The sequence below is a fragment of the Nothobranchius furzeri genome, chromosome 11 (assembly GCF_043380555.1).
Source record: "Nothobranchius furzeri strain GRZ-AD chromosome 11, NfurGRZ-RIMD1, whole genome shotgun sequence".
Lineage (NCBI taxonomy): Eukaryota > Metazoa > Chordata > Actinopteri > Cyprinodontiformes > Nothobranchiidae > Nothobranchius > Nothobranchius furzeri.
The window spans coordinates 38,914,092-38,932,783 of NC_091751.1; the positions used below are offsets into that span (position 1 = coordinate 38,914,092).

Consider the following 18,692-nt stretch of genomic DNA (forward strand, 5'->3'; position numbering starts at 1 on the left):
GTAGCTGGCCAAGTCCTGGGGCACACCATATTTGAAAGAAGCCTCCTTGGAGCAGACGTCACCAGTGGCGGTGCCAGGGGGCGCTATAGCTACCCCTGGATTAGTCATTGTGTTGCAAGTTCCCACATGCCAAAGACAGTGGCAAGAAACGGAGTCAACAGGTGGGCCACAGAGATAAGATTGGACCCACACTGCGAGGTTGGACCTCATTTTCCACCTGCGAACGAGTGAAAGGTAGAGCTAGTGTTAAAATGGATCGGTTTTTGTTGCCCAAATTTCCACAGGTCCAAAGGTCAAAAGAGCTCAGAAAGCAACACACCAAGCTGTTTTAAAGATGTCATTTTAGACTTGGTACTACTTTATGACAAAGCACATCTATAAGTCTGCTGAAAGGTACAGGGCAGCCCCAAAGACACCTGCTTCCATAAACACAGATGCACACGTTAGCGAACCGGCATAAAACACTGACAGCAAGAGTAAAAAGTAAGCACATCATGTTTGTGCAGGAGAGATCGGAGCTTGTCCAAGCGATGAAAGGCTTTAAGTTGACAGACTCGGTTTTTAATTTAATGTATTCACAGAATCGCTAAACCTGAGCTGCCTTCTGCAGGAACAGAAACCTACTGAATCTGATCAACACCAAACACCTGATCTTCCAAAGCAAATCGCTTTGAATGACCTTCTTTCCTCCTGCAGCCGTTTAATACTGAAGTCATTCAATCTGCAGTGCATGAACAGGAGGAATTGGGCTTATTAAATGTGTTCAGACCGTAAAAGTTTAAAACATTTAAGAAGATTTAATCAAGTAAAAAAATCTTTCCTCATTCAACATCTCAGGCTGTGGGAGAAACATGCTAACCACTTCTTAAAAAATACTGAAAACCTGGAGGACATTAATAAAACCAGTCCCCACGCCATCTTAGATCAGTTCACCGCATTCTAAGAGAAGTATCGGACCGGCCACCCGGACTTCCTTTTTAAGCAAATAACCAACAAGCTGGATACAATCTGTTGCATTTTACCAACCAAGCAATGGTTCCTTTCAGAATAAAAACTGAACTCACTGACCCTCCGGGTCCATCTGATGCTGTCAACCAACTGTTGCTTTTTACCTGGAGACAATCCAAAGACTAGTCTGTCGTACTGCTGACGCTGTTTCATCGGCTCCGGTACTGAAAGGGGGGTCCGAGGACCTGACATTCTGGATCTGTATGGAGGTCTCATCCTGAAGGGTATGTGTGGAGCGACAACATGGTGTCATGTGTTTATGAAACTCCGATCATAGCTTAAGAGCAAAACATCACAACATCATTCAGACTTGCTTCTCCGGATACGAGAGTTCTGATTACAACATCACTCACACATACACCATTCATCTCACGTCTCATTCACACCAAGATCCATCCATTCACTTAGAATTTAGAGTTAGTCTTGTTTAAAATTGTTTAGAAATAAATCTTCTTAAACATTTTAAAGGTGACTCTCTCTTCTCTTGTCTCAGTTAATACGAAGTGTTACATAATCCCTGCAATAAAAGTTCCAATCTTCTGGTTAAAAGTACCCAAAGATCCATAAGATTGATTTCAAATTTACTATGGAGTCTTATGGTTCATTAAATAGATGTAAAATTAACCCCTTACAAGGTCAAAGGTCATTCTCGTGCACCTGGAACTGATAAGGATCTGAACGATCTTGCAGACTCTCTTGCCAAACAAGGTGCAGCTATTGGTACCCCATGGTCCTTCAACCCCTTGTGGCTCCCTGACGATGTGTCTTCTCGGTCAGACCCACCTCGTGTGTCGTGACCCGAGCTCAGGCAGCTAACGCATCCACCACTCGACCATCTGATGGCTTTGTGTCCGTTCAACCTGTCTTTTCTGATAACGATCTTGGCAGCCACCAGTCCCAGGACCCTGCTATCAGCAGGATGATCCTGTACCTTTCTGATCCGACAGCTCATCTGCCTTCTGCCGAGTTTGACTCCGTTCCTGAGCTTCGAGCTCTCTTTCGGGTTCGTGTCACGCTGAGTATGGTTGAAGGGTTGCTGATGCACGTCTCCAAGCCTCCGTCATCGCCGGTCCTTGTGGCACCACCGCCCCTAAGGGGGGGCATGATCACGCAAGCTCATGACTCTCCTTCTGCCGGACACAAAGGTGTCAAGGCCACGTTCGGTGCCCTAAGCCAGGTTGCTTATTGGACGGGGATGAGTAGAGACATCTCAGACTACGTCCAGAGCTGTCTGGTTTGCTGTCAATTTCAGCCTTCTAATCCCATCCACAAAGCTCCGCTACAGAGCAGGGTACTGTCCACACCGTGGTCAGACCTGCAATTTGATGGGGGGGGGTTTAGGTCCAGCAGAGGTAATAAATACTTCTTGACCGTGACCTGTGCATTCACCAAATGGGTTGAATGTTTTCCGGCACCTAACGACACAGCTCAAACGACAGTGATCCTTTTGATGAATCACATCTTCTCCCGGTTCGGTCTCCCCGAACGTGTTAACTCAGATAGGGGAACTCACTTCACCTCTGGAGTGATGGAACATCTCTGGCAAATGTTGGGTGTCAAGGCCAATTTCCACATTGGTTACTGGCCCCAGTGTTCCGGCCAGGTGTAAAGGATGAACCGGACTGTTGTCAGCATTTTGTGGAAATACGTGTCCTCTAGTCACAGAGACTGGGATGTGAAGCTTCCGTTGGCCCTTATGGCCATATGGGCTACTCCTCATGAGTCTACAGGTGTCTCCCCACTTGAAATGATGACGGGTAGACAAATGACCCAGCCACGTCACCTGCTGTATCAGTCAGTTCAGCCCAGTGCCGCTCCGGCTTACACTAGCGAGCAGTATTTGCAGGACCTGAAAAACCATCTGCCTGCAGTGTTTTCTTTTGCACAGACAAATCTGGAGAAATCAGCTGAGGGCAGGAAATCGGTTTGATAACATTTTTGCTCAAAAAATAAAAGTTGATTTTCTCTCATATATCATAGGGTTATATTCATTTTGTTATTTTTGCAACACTTTTTCCAGAACACGTAGGTTACTGCATTAATTTCCTACGCCTGAACTCCGTTCACATAATTTGCTACATACAGCACATATAGAGTTCACATAATTGACTTGGTTTTGTGAGCACCTGGTTGTGCGAGCTGTCAAGACTGGTGGTTTTAACTGGTTTTAATCCTTTTTGGTTTTATCCGTTTTTTACCACTGTGAGCTTTTTATTTTATTTTTTACTTTTTAAATAACTTTTTGGAGCTCGACTGCTGTGTGTTTTTACCTGCTGTCTACTTCCACCTGCTTCAAGCCTCTCACCTGCAGCCCTGGGTGTGTCGGCTGTGTGAGGCTGAGCCAGAAAGTTGTAGAGCTGGAGAAGAGGATCTCCACACTCCACCAAATCCAGGACCATGAGTGTGACGTGGACACCATTTTCTCTCTGACATTCGCCACCACTGATGGGGCTCAGCTGGCGGATGCCGTGTCATGCCAGCCCGGCGAAACTGCTGGGGCAAATTCCATCTCCGGTTCTCCAAGCAGGCTCGGAGTGCTGGGGGCCTGCACAGCATTTGCGGCGGAGGAGGAGCGCTGGTTCCAGCTGGGGGCAAAGCCGAAAGCCCCCCTCAGCTCCACTCCCTTACTCCAGGGTGCATGGGCCAAGGTTGGATCCGGCCAAGGTGGGGATACGCGGGGCGGCGGCCGCCGATCTCCACCTAGCCTGTCCTTGTCCAAGCGTTTCGGTGCCTTGGAGTTGGATTTTCCTCCTCTGCCAGCCCCTGGCCATGACTTTACAGGACCCTTCCAGCCGCTGCGGGACAAGCTGAAAGGCAGCGGCCCTCCATGTTGCACAACCCCCCCAGACTGAAGTTGGGACCCACCAAGGAGCACTGACTTCTCGTCGCTGCAGTCCTGGGGGAGCTCAACCCATCACTCAGCAGGTCCTGGAAGGGTCCTCTGCCCAGCTTCAACCAGCTGACACACCGCCGCTACCACCACCACCACCAACCACTCATCGTTGGGGACTCCATCATCCGTAATGTTAGGATGAGAGGAGCCCTGACCTTCTGTTAACCCGGAGCTACAGTGTTGGACATTGCAGGACGCATCCCAGACCTCATCCAGAAATACACAACAGTGAGTAGAATCATCATCCACGCTGGTACCAATGACATCCGTAAGTAGCAGTCTTTTAAGATCTATGCACCTGTCTCTTTTTATCTCTGGCCCCACTCCCACCATGGGCAGAGGAATCAGCCATTTTAGCAGACTTTTGTCATTAAACACCTGGCTTTCCTCTGCCACCGTGATCCGTAATGTTAGTTTTGTAGACAGTTTTAACATTTTCTGGGGCAGGAGATGCCGGTTTGGAGCGGATGGGCTTCACCTAAATAGACAGGGGACCTGTACTCTAACAATGAGCCTGGCTTGTCCACGACCCCCCCGTCTACTCCACTGGCCTCATCTGCTCCCACTTCCTGATGTGTAGCTGGTCCATGCTCCTACCAACCCAGCCCTGATTTTAACAGTAAATCACATATCGGACTTGGACCTTGCCATACCTCATTCATACCTGTTATTATCAGCAGAGAGCAGACAAACAATCATAAACCAAACAAAAGCAACCCCAACCAGGGGCGTAGCACCAAATTCTGGGCCCTGGGTACAAGTCTTCTAGGTGGGCCCCCATGCTCAATTACTTAATATCTCTCTTACATATTTTTTGTCATGCTATAAGACAAGATAATAAATATGATCTTAGTTTAACCTCTATATTGAGCAAATACAAATGCCAGCATAATAAAAGTGAAATGCCCAGACTTCACATATAATTACTTTTATTTGCCAACAATGTGTTCAAACAAAATTCCTGGAATTTATTTTCCAATAAATGCCCACTGACGGGTCTTCATGTTAGCAAAATCACTTGTTGAGGGTCTGACCTCATGAGGAAATTACTATGCAGTGATTTTCTCCAAAATGACTGTGCTTAAATTGCTTTGAAAAGCAAATAATCACATCAGCGCCAAGAAACTTCATTTCCCATAATGCTTTGCACACGGAAGCATTGTGATGACGTCACCGCCTAATACCAGAAACACATTCTGTGCATGTGTGGGAGTCACAGAGCTTTCCCGCGAACTCAGACTATAAATCATCAGGAAAGACAAAGGAACCTCGTTCTTTTGCCCAGGATACCTGGCGGTAAAGACACGCTTGTCGAACGCTCCGACTCCCTTGAGCACGCGGAAGCTCTAAGTGCCCAAGTTGAGCCACGGAACTGCTGGAAGACTAAACTGCAAGCCCATCAGATCTGCTAGTTTCTGCTCCCCTCCAGCTGATGTTTGAGGACACAGAACTTCGGAGGAAAACAACAACTCCATCAAGCACGCTGTAAGTTCTAACTCTGCACAGAAAGAAACTTTGCTGTCTCTGTCCAGCCCGTGGAGAAACACTCGTGGGGCCAAAACAACGGAGAAAGCATCAAACCGACGGACGACGCCAAACTGCGGAGAAACTGCGGAGAAACACGGAGAACCGTCAAATCAAAACAGCGGGGGACACCTTGCTGTTCTGGTGATCAGAAAACTCATTTCTCTCTCTCCTTTTCTTCTCCCGTTTCCTCTATAGTCCAGAATAAGCAATAAAACCGCGCTATTGCTTAAAAAGTAGCTTCGTGTTTTCCTCTTTCGTCCCAAACACGTCCGTCGGGTCATTTTGAAAGAATAAACTGCTTATTGATCATTGTTTGGTATCTTTAAATGTTTTCTGCTTGGCCACGTGGTTAAACTAAAAGATATTATTCGTGATTAATCTTTTGTGTTGTTTCATGATCCTTTGAAATGTTTTGAGTGAATTTAAGGTTAAGTTACTTATGATTCTAAGTGCCTTGGAAGTTAAAGTGCAAGTTGCCACCCACACTTTAGCCAGACAAAGGGGTCAGCCATCTTGCATACAGACTCCATTTTAGAAACACACACACACATACATACACACAAAACACCTTGAACATTATTTTGAATATACATCCTTTTATTATATCACATGGTTATTATTCATTTATGCCACTGTTTATTCATTTGACAAATTGTTAATTAAACGTTATAAAACTCAGATTTTCGTCTCCAGTAGCTTTGTTGTTTCGAAGAGAAGTCTCTGCTCCGAGGATTCTACGAACTTCAAGAAAGACTGATAAGAGTTTTGGATTCAATTTTTCCCCGGTTAAAGGGGAATGGTGCCCCGTATATCTAAGAATATCTTAATTAATTAATAAATCAGTAAATATTCCCATATTTACAGAATTTATTGAAGAATCCAAAAGTAAGTTAAAGCTTACGAATTGTTCGCTCCTAATAACCCCAACGTTAATTGGTGCAGCCGTGTGAGGCTTGGATACACAGAGATTTCTATCCAGCACAAACAAACAAATAAATCTTAGCTTGAATTAAAATAATCAGTTGTTCAGCCTTGAACCAGCAACAGAGTGGTGCTGATTTCGCTGAGCAGGAAGCTGCATCGAACTCTCACCAGTAACTCAGTGCTTCTTTAAAGGTGCAACGTGTAAATTAATTCTGGTTGACCTTTTAGGTTAAAAATTCAGTTTTTCCTTAAAGGTGCAACGTGTAATTAATTCTGGCTAACCTTTTAGGTTAAAATTCAGCTTTTCCTTAAAGGTGTAACGTGTAATTAATTCTGGCTAACCTTTTAGGTTAAAATTCAGTTACTCATTAAAGGTGCAGCGTGTAAGTAATTCTGACTAATAGGGCTGCAACAAACGATTATTTGGATAATCGATTAATCGGATGGGGTCTCGACACGATTAATCGATTAATCGGATTACATAGGGACATTTTTAAAAACTGCCAGGGAAACGTTATTTTTCTCCTTCCTTCACTTTATTAAACACAACATTATTAGAAAACAGTTCAATAGCAGAAAAACAACATGCCATCACCTAAATTGTCTTATAAGGTGTATAGACAGAGACCCTAAGCTACATCTATCTGTGACCTAAAATGCTTGGTCCAAATTAAACAGCTTAAAGAGCAAGTCAACCCCTACCAGAGTCTAACTCCACTCCCGCTTCATGTTTGAAAAATGCAACACATGCTGTTGCCTGGCAGACCGAGAGGGCGGAGCCGCTAACAAATACACACACACTCAGGCTCACGACAGCATTGTGACATCATAATGTACCAGTTTACATCATAGCATACTTCTTAGCCAATAGCGGTGGCAGATTTAAATTAAAATACAGTGCAGAGTTTTTACCTGACAACGGCACAACACTGCCAGTTTTAGGCAGAATATTTAAATTTTAACTAAGATGCACTGAAGTGCCAAATTATTGACGACACGTGTCTGCAGCACGATTAGACACTCGTTTATTTAGTTTATCAGCAAAAAAAAGTTTATTTGGGGGTGACTTGCTCTTTAAGGGCAATTCTCATCTGTTTTGTTTGATCTCATCTGTAGACATTTATTATAATTGGGGATGTCAAACAACTAATTTTTAAATGTAATTAAACATAGGCTGTGAATTAATCAAAATTAATCACTATTTCCAAAAATGACTGAAAAATACCAAATAAAACAAAAGTAAATGAATGCCATCCTCCTTGCGATGATGCCCTGGGCAACTGCCATAAAGTCACATCAAGAAATGCTGCTGATCATTCCAATGATCCCAAATAGACTCACATTAGGCCACATGAAAGCAACTGAACCCAAAAATATATTAACCAGTATATAACTGCACTCTCACACAACACGCCTGCAGCAACAGTTAGGACTCCTCCCTCCCTTTTAAAAGCGTTTTTGCTTCTGAGGACATTGTGGTTGAAAAACCACATGCTAGTAGTCTGGCCCCGGTGTGATCAACCAGTTTCTGCGGGAATGTGACGGCGGAACCGGTTCGCAGCGGCGCGAGTCCCCCCCCCCCCCCCCCGACTATCAAATAGCTCGCGCTTACAATTTTATAGACTTTTTTTACGAGCTTAGGGCATGTCTAGCCTGTGTAATAATCTGGGGCTTGGGTGAATCACTTTTGAAAAGTTTTTAACTTACCCGGACACCGAGCTCTCTCCTTCCTCGCTGATGATTCTGACATGCTTGCGTTTAAGACGCTGCATCATCACCGTAGTATCCCCGTGCCATGCTAAGTCTGACCTACAAACGTTGCATGTCTTCGCCTGATTTAACTGAAAATGCTCCCAAACTTTAGAAGTTTTAACTTTTTTGGGGTCTCGCTGCTTCTGCCATGTTCCTCTTACGTTACGGTCTGCGCGCAACGGCGGGCGGGAGGGGAGGTGGCTTTTGGAATAGTTGCGCAACACAACGAATCGATGACGCAATTCGTTGCCAACGCTTTTAGTAATCGATTTTCATCGAATTCATCGATTTGTTGTTGCAGCCCTACTGACTAACCCTTTTAGGCTAAAATTAACTGCTAATTTAGCGACTTTAACTCACAGTGGCTATTATAACTAACTGAAACCTTCACTCAAAGACTGATAACACCCTGTTTGCTAATATTCTGAAGGAATAACTAGCATATTTAACACTGCAAGTGTTGTAAGATGTTGCTACGGCAACGCACCAGCTTTTGCTAAAATACTGAAAGGAATAGTATTTTAAGCGTCAGTCACGTCATTCCGTGCAATCTTAAAACGCTAAAACCTGTGCGCACAAAGGTTAATTTAGTGTTTTTCTGCTACAAAGCTAGCAGTTGCTGCCCAAAAGGTGCAGCTTGAGCTATCTGCAGAAGCTCTACTAGGCTATTTTTGGTTCGGTTGTTAAAATGGAGGGACAGAGTAGTGAACTGACCAACTCCCAGCAACCAGGTGGCGCTGCGGCCCACGACTATGAACCTGGCCTACTTTCTGGACAAATATTGTCCAAACTGGTCGCGGTTGCTCGAGAACCCGACTACCCTTCTAGGGATTTCACTGAAGAACAGCGTAGCGACGAGCTAGAAGCTGTAATTGATCAAATAGAAAACCCGGATGGTACAAAACCAATCCAGGTTCACTTAGCTAAGTTAGCCCTGATCCTCTATCAGAGAGGACAAAAACGTGGTCAGAAGATCATGAACCTCCAGAGTATGCTGGCTGAAAAACAGCGAAATGGAAGGCTGATCGAGGAAGACAACACCAGCACCGATTCTGGGGAAGATGGGGAGGAGACCCCGTCCCCCTCTGCTGATGACAACAGACAGTGGGAAGGGGGGAAACACCATGACTCTCTGGACGGACGCACGCCGCAGGGGAGAGATGAAGCTCATCTGTCCCAACCTTCGGCCCCGTTCCCTACACACACTATAGGGCATTCAGGACCACCTAGGGGCCGAGGGCAGTTCACCCTCGAACCCCAGGTTGGACCACCACCCTCATCTTCACAGCCTTCTCAGTCAGTGAGAAGTCGACCAGCTGAGAGGTACCTCTATTTAGACTGCTCCCCCAGTCCACGAAGGGTGCAAGGTGCCGATTGGGGTTATGCACCCCAACCTGCACCTCAACCATCCACCCATCCTAGCTACTCCGGTATTCGGCATGCCGGTAACCAGCTGCATGACCAAGCATCACACGCCAGTCCGTACCCGGACAGAGCGTATTACGCAGATGCCCCAGTTGAAAGACGCAGGCTGCACTACGCAGACGTGCCCCGGGAGGAGGACCTCCCAGGACACCCACGTGACGTGCCAACAGCCCGCCACAACATGCCGGACCCCGATTTGGGCCCCAGGAGTCAACATTGGGAGCCCAGAGCACACCAGCGATATCCAGCGCACTCTGAGACAGACCGTGGGTCAGAGTCAGAGGATGACGCGCCGTACCGTGAGTCAGGGCTCCGTGTACGTCAAATTGAATCGCTAGCTAAATACATAGAACGCTTTGATCCTAACACCAATGAATCCAATGTCGACGATTATCTCAGGGAGATAGAACGTTGTCTGTTTGATCTTCCAGCACCCTCTTCAAGGGAAAAGCTCAAGCTAATTTGGAAAACCACATCTAGAACGGTGCACGGTTTCATGGAAACTCTACCACCTGACATTCGAGATCGGTACTCCTCGCTCCGCCGAGCGTTGAGGGATGAATACGCCACGTATGCAGACTCCGTGTCAGCTACAATGGGGGCCTTCTCCATCAAACACGGGAGGAACGAACCCCCCAGAGAGTATTATCGCCGACTCAAAAGTGCTTATTTCCAAGGTCGAAACGGTCCTGGGCTCGAGGAAGACCCTGCCTTCAGATCCCTGTTCATTCACAACCTGCACGAGTGTGTTCGATCCGAAGTCTCAATGTATTGTCGGATGAAAAAACTGACAACTCAGGAGATTAGGAGATATGCTCAACAGGCTTGGGAAGCCGGCGGAAAGCCCCAAAAGCCTGACGCACATCACCACGTCATGCACCTAGCTCCCGACGCCGAGCCGCGTTTGGAGCTCGAAGGCACAGAAGCTCCACCCACTAAGCCAAAATCTGCCAAACCTAGACCTGCTAAACCGCGAAAGCAGTCCCAATCTCCTCAACAGGGGAAGGGGGGTGCTGATTGGCCGCCTAGGTCTGGACAATCAGACAGGAAGTGGCCCAACCAAAACCAACGGCAAGCAGGTCGGAACAGTGGAAGGTTTAAGGAGCGCCGCCCACAGGTAGGTCCCGAACGCGAGTCCGCAGTTGAGTACTTGACCAAAGCTGACCTCCAGGAAATGTTTCAGCAGTTCCTAGCTAAACAGAAGGAACAGCTGAGATCTGCAGATGAGACCCCTGCACCAAAGTCTTCTTCTAAGAAGCCAGACCCAGAGCCAACGTCCGCATGACTAGGCGTGGTTCAACCCCCCAGCGTGGCCAGGACCTACCTGATCAGCTGGGGGAACACTACTGGTAGATCACAGGAGTCTCCTGAAATCTACCCCCCAGAGAAACCTGATATTAAATTTCTGAAGTTCCTTGGTGACTTAACAAACCATGATCATGCTCGCCGTTTGTACTGTAGCACCAACGTAGGTGGATGCATACAGGTTGATGCTCTGCTGGATACCGGCTCAGAAATCACCCTGATGTGCTCCACACTGTTCAGTCGTGTGTCTGACACCATGCGGTCGCTCGGGAAACCAGTCCAGGTAGAACCCTGTGACCTGAAAATCACCAGCTACACCCAGACCCGGGAGTGTATCACTCACCGGGCGTGGCTGGACATCACCTTCCAAGACATGACTCTGGTTCACCCGTTTTATGTCTGCCAGCTAGACACTGAACCACTTCTCATTGGTCAGGACCTGCTTGAACGTCTAGCTCCCCTCATCGACTGCCAGAAGGGTCAACTGTGGGCCCAGGTGGACACACCGAAGCCCTGGAACCCAGATAGCAGCCGACCATCCTCCATTCTTGAAGTCAGCATAAGTGAGCAGCAAAGCCCTTGTTCCAAGGTCATGCCCCTCCCTACGGCTCCCACAGACGATGTCCGCCTGCAAAGGCACGAAACCGCTCCTGGAACTCCGCTCCGCACACATTCATCTTTTCTCTGCTCGCTGAAGAACGTCAGCCTGCAGCCATATGCACCACACATAGTTGGTGGTCTTACCATCAACTGCACCCACATCTCAGATGCTCGCCTTGCTCTTTGGTCAGAAAAGTCAGCCATCAGCCAGCAGACGTTTGAACACCTGCGTCAGAAGGACCCCCTTCTGGTCAGTGTGACATGTAGCCATCGGCTCTTGTCACCTACTTGGCCGCAGAGGCTCCTGAAAGCGCCAGAGGTCTGCTCTCCGACTATCCAACTTGGAGCAAGACAGCTCACACATACATTCAGCATCATACCGCAGCTTGATCCACCTGCACTCATTGGAGCAGATCTGCTGGTTCGACTCGGTGCCCAGCGTGACACTTGCAATCAAGTCCTTTGGGCCCGGGCCACACCATCCTCTGAGCCTCGCTCAGAAGGCCCTGAACACTTGCTGTCCGGACAGACCATTCCACAGGCCTGCCGTGCAGTGGTTGAGGCCAGCACGGTTCTGCCCCCACTGGTCAAAGGAGTGCCTGTTCGTCTGACTCTGATGAAGCATCAGAAGCTGCCAGGCACACAGGCCTTCTTCCAGCCATCACCACACTTCTTGGAGCTCAACTTAGCCGTCTGTGGCACGCCACTCTTGGAGCTGAACAATCGTTCTGCCTACTTGTTGGTCGAAAATCCGACCCGGAGTCCTATCCACATGCCGGCAGGAAAGCCCTTGGGCATGCTGATAGATAGCTCATTCCATGACTTCGAACTGATCGGACAACTTCCGTTGTTCTTGAACGACAGACAGGTTGGTGCAGACACATTCAGTACTTTCCCCTCACAAATGATTACCATCAAGCGGCATGAAGCCCTTCCTGAGGAACCCATTTGCAGTGCAACCTTAGATACTGACGGCGGTCAGTGTCTAACGGTTTTTGCAATAAATACTCAACCCTCTGAGTCACCGGTTGAAAGCCCGGAACACCAGAGACCCTCCTCCTCTGAACCTTATGACGGCTTTGAGGCCGAAGTCAGCCAGCAGCTTGACAAAGCGGATGCGCTGGAGTCAGAGGAGCAGAGAGCAGAGCTTAGAAGCCTGTTCTATGAGTTTCAGTCCGTTTTATCCAGGGACTCCCTGGACTGTGGACTCACAAACCTGCATACGGTTCGCATTCCAACGAACCCGAATGCCCCTCCTACTTTTGTACGTCAGTACAAGATTCCCCTCGCTGCTTATGAGTCGATCCAGGAGATCCTCGATCAGCTGAAGGAGAAAAACATTATCAGAGAGTGTAACTCCACTTACAACTCTCCCATCTGGCCGGTTCTGAAACCGACTGGGAAATGGCGTCTCACCATAGACTATCGTGCACTGAACAAACAAGTGCCTCTCTCCAGGTGGCCTATGATCCATTTAGATCAGGAGCTAGCCAGAGTCAGAGATGCTCGTTTCTTCTCTACGGTTGACGTAGCCAACGGCTTCTGGACCATGAAGGTTGAGCCGGCGGACCAGTATAAACTGGCTTTCTCCTTTGGAAATCGCCAATATACTTGGAACCGCTGCCCCTTTGGCTACTCTAACTCACCTGCAGAGTTCAACATCTTCCTCCACAAAGCCATGTCAGATGCTGCTTCCAGAGGGAACCTCATATATGTCGATGACATCTTGATGAGGAGTCGAACCTTCGAGGAGCACCTGGCCGAACTCCGTCACGTGCTGCAAAAGCTCGCTGACGCCGGAGCTAAATTGGCGATTCTCAAGGGACAGTGGTGTCAAACCAAAGTGGAGTATGTTGGACTGCTGGTGGGCCCTAATGGAGTCGAGCCCCAAGCGGGACGCATTAGGGCCATTCAAGACATCAAAGCCCCAGCTAATCTGACCAAACTCAGGAGCTTCCTCGGAGTCTGCAACTACTCCAGGCAGTTCATTGAGGAGTACGCTGAAATAGCGAGGCCCCTCACTGAGCTGCTTCGGAACGACACACCTTTCGTGTGGGACAGACCCCAAGAACTCTCCTTCCAGTTCCTAAAACAGAAGTTGGCGTCCGCACCCTGTCTGGCTTACCCAGACAAGAATAAAGAGTTCTACATAGAGGCTACTTTCTCCTCTCACTGCCTGAGTGCTGCCTTGAAGCAGAAACACGATCAGGACATGAGAGTTGTGGCATACGCCAGCAAGCCTCTGAGCAAGGTGGAACTCCAGTTCTCAGACTGCGAGAGAGCTCTCCTCTCTACTGTCTGGGCCGTCGAACACTTTCGTAGTTACATTGGCGGACAGAAAGTGATCATTGAAACGTGTCATCAGCCTGTCACCTTCCTAAACAGCCAGCGACTGCGCGAAGGAAGAGTGTCAAACAGCCGCATTGCGACATGGATGATGGTGCTCCAAGGATACAACATTGAGGTCAAGTATGGTCAGAACACCAAGCTAGCGCTAGGACAAGGGCTAGCAGGCTGCCAGCACTGTGACTCTGACTCCGTCATGGGCCCCCTGGACACACCTGCCGCAGTCTCCCAACCGCATCCAATCATCGCTACTTTGATGAGAATGTTTGCCAAGGGCTTCCGAAAGTTTACACTGATGGATGCGCCTACCTTCACGAAGGCCAGCTCCGTGCTGGGGTTGGAGTCGTTTGGGTGGACTGTGACACTAAGCAACCCAATCACTACCGGTTGGGCCAAAAGTCTAGTCAGTACGCCGAAATCGCTGCAGTGTTGATAACCCTCCAGCAGGCGGCAGCCTTGGACATCACTCAAATCGTCCTTTGCTCAGATTCAAACTACGCTAGACACAGCTTCATTTCTCACTTCACCATGTGGAAGGAGAACCACATGAAAAACGCCAGGAACAGAGACGTGAAACACTCAGAGTTATTCCTAGCGTGTGATCTGCTCACCACTGAGAAAGGCATAATGGTCTACTGGAAAAAGGTCAAAGGTCACTCCAGGACCCTAGGTCCGGAGAAAGATGGTAATGACGAAGCGGACCGCCTTGCTAAGCTCGGTGCTGACCAGGGAACCTGTTGGGAATTCAAAGACGAGTGGCTTCCACCCAAGGCTGTTCACGAGGTCTGCGCGATTACTCGTCGCCATGCTAAACAGGCAGACGAACCTCGGACCGTTGAGGTACCCGTGTTTCTAGGCAGAAAACCACAGGACGCGGACCTATTCACCATGCAGGAACAAGATCCTGACCTGAAGCTCATCCGCGAGCTTCTCCAAAAGGGCCCGATGTCTGAACAACCGTCACCACCTACTGGCGCAAGCCGAGATTTGGTAACCCTGCATCGTCAACTCGCGCACCTGAAACTACAAAACGATTTGTTAGTTTACATGTGTGACGATCACAGCCCGCCTCGCTGGGTTGTTCCACTCGACCACAGAGGAGTGATGCTTGCCTACGCCCACGACACTCCGGTTGGAGGTCACCGCGGAGCAAAAGCTACCCTCGCGTCACTGACAGAAGTAGCATATTGGCCGTCGATGTCCAAGGACTTACACAGCTATGTCCAAGGCTGCCTCATCTGTGCCCAGTTTCAACCCTCCCAGCCGCTTGCTAGAGCACCACTGCAACGCAGGGGAATAACCTTACATTGGTCCCACCTGCAGATCGACTGGGTTGGACCGGTTCCCAAATCGGCAAGAGGAAACAAATATATGCTAACTGTAACTTGCAGTTTCACGAAGTGGGTGGAGTGCCTTCCAGCGCCAAACGATACAGCCGTCACAACCGCTGTACTGCTGATTAACCACGTTTTCAGTCGATGGGGACTTCCACTCTGCATTGACTCTGACCGGGGAACTCATTTCACATCCAGTGTAATGACGTCCCTGTTTGAACTTCTGGGAGTGGAAGTGAGATTCCACCTCCCCTATCACCCACAGTCATCCGGACAGGTCGAACGGATGAACCGCACGGTCGTCTCCATGCTCAAAAAGTACGTCTGCTCCACTGGGAAGGACTGGGACGTCAAGCTCCCTCTGGTCCTGATGGCCATACGGTCCACTCCCCAGCGATCCACGGGGGTTACGCCCTTTGAGATGATGACCGGCAGACTGATGACTCTACCACTGCACCTCCTGTATCACCCAGAGGAGGTCAGTGTTGCCACTGCCTATACCGCTCATCAGTATGTGGCAGACTTGAAAACACACCTCAGAGCTACGTTCGCGCACGCTCAGAAGAAACTGGAGACCAACGTAGAAGGCGCTAAAGCCTACTACGACCAAAAGGCAACCAGCCGCGAATACGAGGTGGGTGACAAAGTATTCTACTTTTGGTTTGCCCAACCGGCACGCAAAGCTAAGAAGTTCCTGCCCTGCTGGTCAGGACCATTTGAGATCGTGGCAAAACTCTCTCCAGTTGCATACAGGTTACGCATCACCAAAGCAAGACAGGAGCCTGTCTACAAATGGGTGCATGCGAACCAAATCAAACCCTACGTCAAACCATCCCTGCGGGTACAGAGACCAGACTCCCCGCAGGAGGTAGACGTAGTCTCTACATAGTTCTATGCATGGAAATGGAAAGGGGGGGAAGTGCATGTTTAACCCACTAACATGTACTAACCGACAAAGAACCAGCCCCCCCCCCCCCCCGTCCCTTTCACTAACCAAGAGAACCTCCTCCTCCTAGAACGCTAACAGGAAGTACTTACTAAAACCTTACAGGGTACTCTTGTAACTGTCAACCTACATTCTGCTCTGATTAATGAATCTCTACGTGCAATCAAGACTTTGTCTGACACCATACATCAGGATATTGTGTACACACGAGTGGTGAGAGATTTGATGCAGGACCTGCTCAGGGAAGTAAGTTCCACGCTAGACAGCTTGGTTGAAAGTCGTATTTCCCCGTACTTACCCCTCTACTGTGCACCTTTCACAAATCCACCTAGCGTACAGCCTAGGTAGTGCAATTCCCATTCACGTTGATGCAGAAAATTAGAACTCGGTTTCCTGTTACATGTTCCCATAATTGTGACACCTCACATCTATAGGTTTAAGTCGATGCTGAACATTGGTATTTGAAAGGACGGTAGGCATTTCCACTTTGAACTAGAAACCTGGCACTCCATCATCTCAACCTCGAACAGCATGACTCAGAGATTGAGATCATGGCCGCTTTCCAGGGTTATAACTTTGCCTTCGATTTAGAAATTGACCAACAATTACTGATTGAAGGGACCAAACTTGTTAAGTTCACACAAACCCCGCGTGAACTTACTTTGACGCTACATTGACACAGATTATACCACCTTAATCTGCACATTGGTCGCCCTGGGGATGGGATGGCTCATCACGGCCGTGATAGCTTATTCTGCCTACAGGCGTGTTAAGAAACTCCAAGATAAGATGCACTTGCTCACCTACGGTGTGCCTCGTGACCGCGTTTGGGGAGACTCCAAGCGCGAATGTACCACACCTGTTTAAAGGGGGTGAGCAACATTTTCTTTGTTATTCTGTAACCCTAAGAGTAGTTCTCACTTTAGTCTACCTCACATTTTTTATCTGAGTGTTGCATTATGTCACATTCTTTATAAGCTACACACTGAATGTATGACCTAAGAATGTATTTTATGAGCCCTCAAGGTTGCTATGAATTTTCTTGGATGTTATGTTTTTTTTTTTTTTTTGGGTTTTCTGTATATTTTGTTTCTTACTTGGTCACATATTAACTAGTGGTTATGTGCCGGCCCAGCTCAGTCTGTCAATGACTCTGTCTGACGCACCAGCACATTGTAGTACCTCTTAGTTTTATGGTCCTTGTTTTAGCCCAAAGACTGTCCTGATCCACCCTTTGGACCAAAAAGGGGGGAATCTTGGGACCACATAGGTCAATGCGCGTTTGTGAACTATGGACCTCGTACATCACCGCGTGCTCCATAAACTGAACTGTATGGCCGGCGGTGAGATGCCTTTGTGTCCCCTCGTGGAGTTAACCGCCCACCAACCTTCCTCCTTCTACACTACTACCTCTCGCATGGACGACATCATCATTGCGTACCACCTGCGTGAGTGGCTTCTTCTCGTTATGCGCGTTGGGGACTATCCCGTTTCCTATCCTCTTTGTGCCTGACCAGGATCAAAGACCAAAGGCGCCAGGATCCAAGACAAAGACCAAAGACAAAGGCGTCCAAGGAGACCAACGTCCTAAGGGACAAACCCACCTGTGCTTCCGACAATCAAGTCGACCTACGTTCATGAGGAACAAACCCATCTGTGCTTCCGACGATCGAGCTTTGGGCGCGATCCCCGAAACCAAAAGGGGGAATGTTGAGGGTCTGACCTCATGAGGAAATTACTATGCAGTGATTTTCTCCAAAATGACTGTGCTTAAATTGCTTTGAAAAGCAAATAATCACATCAGCGCCAAGAAACTTCATTTCCCATGATGCTTTGCACACGGAAGCATTGTGATGACGTCACCGCCTAATACCAGAAACACATTCTGTGCATGTGTGGGAGTCACAGAGCTTTCCCGCGAACTCAGACTATAAATCATCAGGAAAGACAAAGGAACCTCGTTCTTTTGCCCAGGATACCTGGCGGTAAGGACACGCTTGTCGAACGCTCCGACTCCCTTGAGCACGCGGAAGCTCTAAGTGCCCAAGTTGAGCCACGGAACTGCTGGAAGACTAAACTGCAAGCCCATCAGATCTGCTCGTTTCTGCTCCCCTCCAGCTGATGTTTGAGGACACAGAACTGCGGAGGAAAACAACAACTCCATCAAGCACGCTGTAAGTTCTAACTCTGCACAGAAAGAAACTTTGCTGTCTCTGTCCAGCCCGTGGAGAAACACTCGTGGGGCCAAAACAACGGAGAAAGCATCAAACCGACGGACGACGCCAAACTGCGGAGAAACTGCGGAGAAACACGGAGAACCGTCAAATCAAAACAGCGGGGGACGCCTTGCTGTTCTGGTGATCAGAAAACTCATTTCTCTCTCTCCTTTTCTTCTCCCGTTTCCTCTATAGTCCAGAATAAGCAATAAAACCGCGCTATTGCTTAAAAAGTAGCTTCGTGTTTTCCTCTTTCGTCCCAAACACGTCCGTCGGGTCATTTTGAAAGAATAAACTGCTTATTGATCATTGTTTGGTATCTTTAAATGTTTTCTGCTTGGCCACGTGGTTAAACTAAAATATATTATTCGTGATTAATCTTTTGTGTTGTTTCATGATCCTTTGAAATGTTTTGA

The 18,692-nt window shown here is 48.2% G+C and overlaps 1 protein-coding gene across 1 annotated transcript in view; it reads right to left on the reverse strand.

Annotated features, from left to right (window-relative positions):
• Positions 1–18,692, reverse strand: part of LOC107383443 (arylsulfatase I) — a 93,682-nt gene that overhangs the window by 41,368 nt on the left and 33,622 nt on the right. The gene's annotated exons all lie outside the window — the stretch shown is intronic.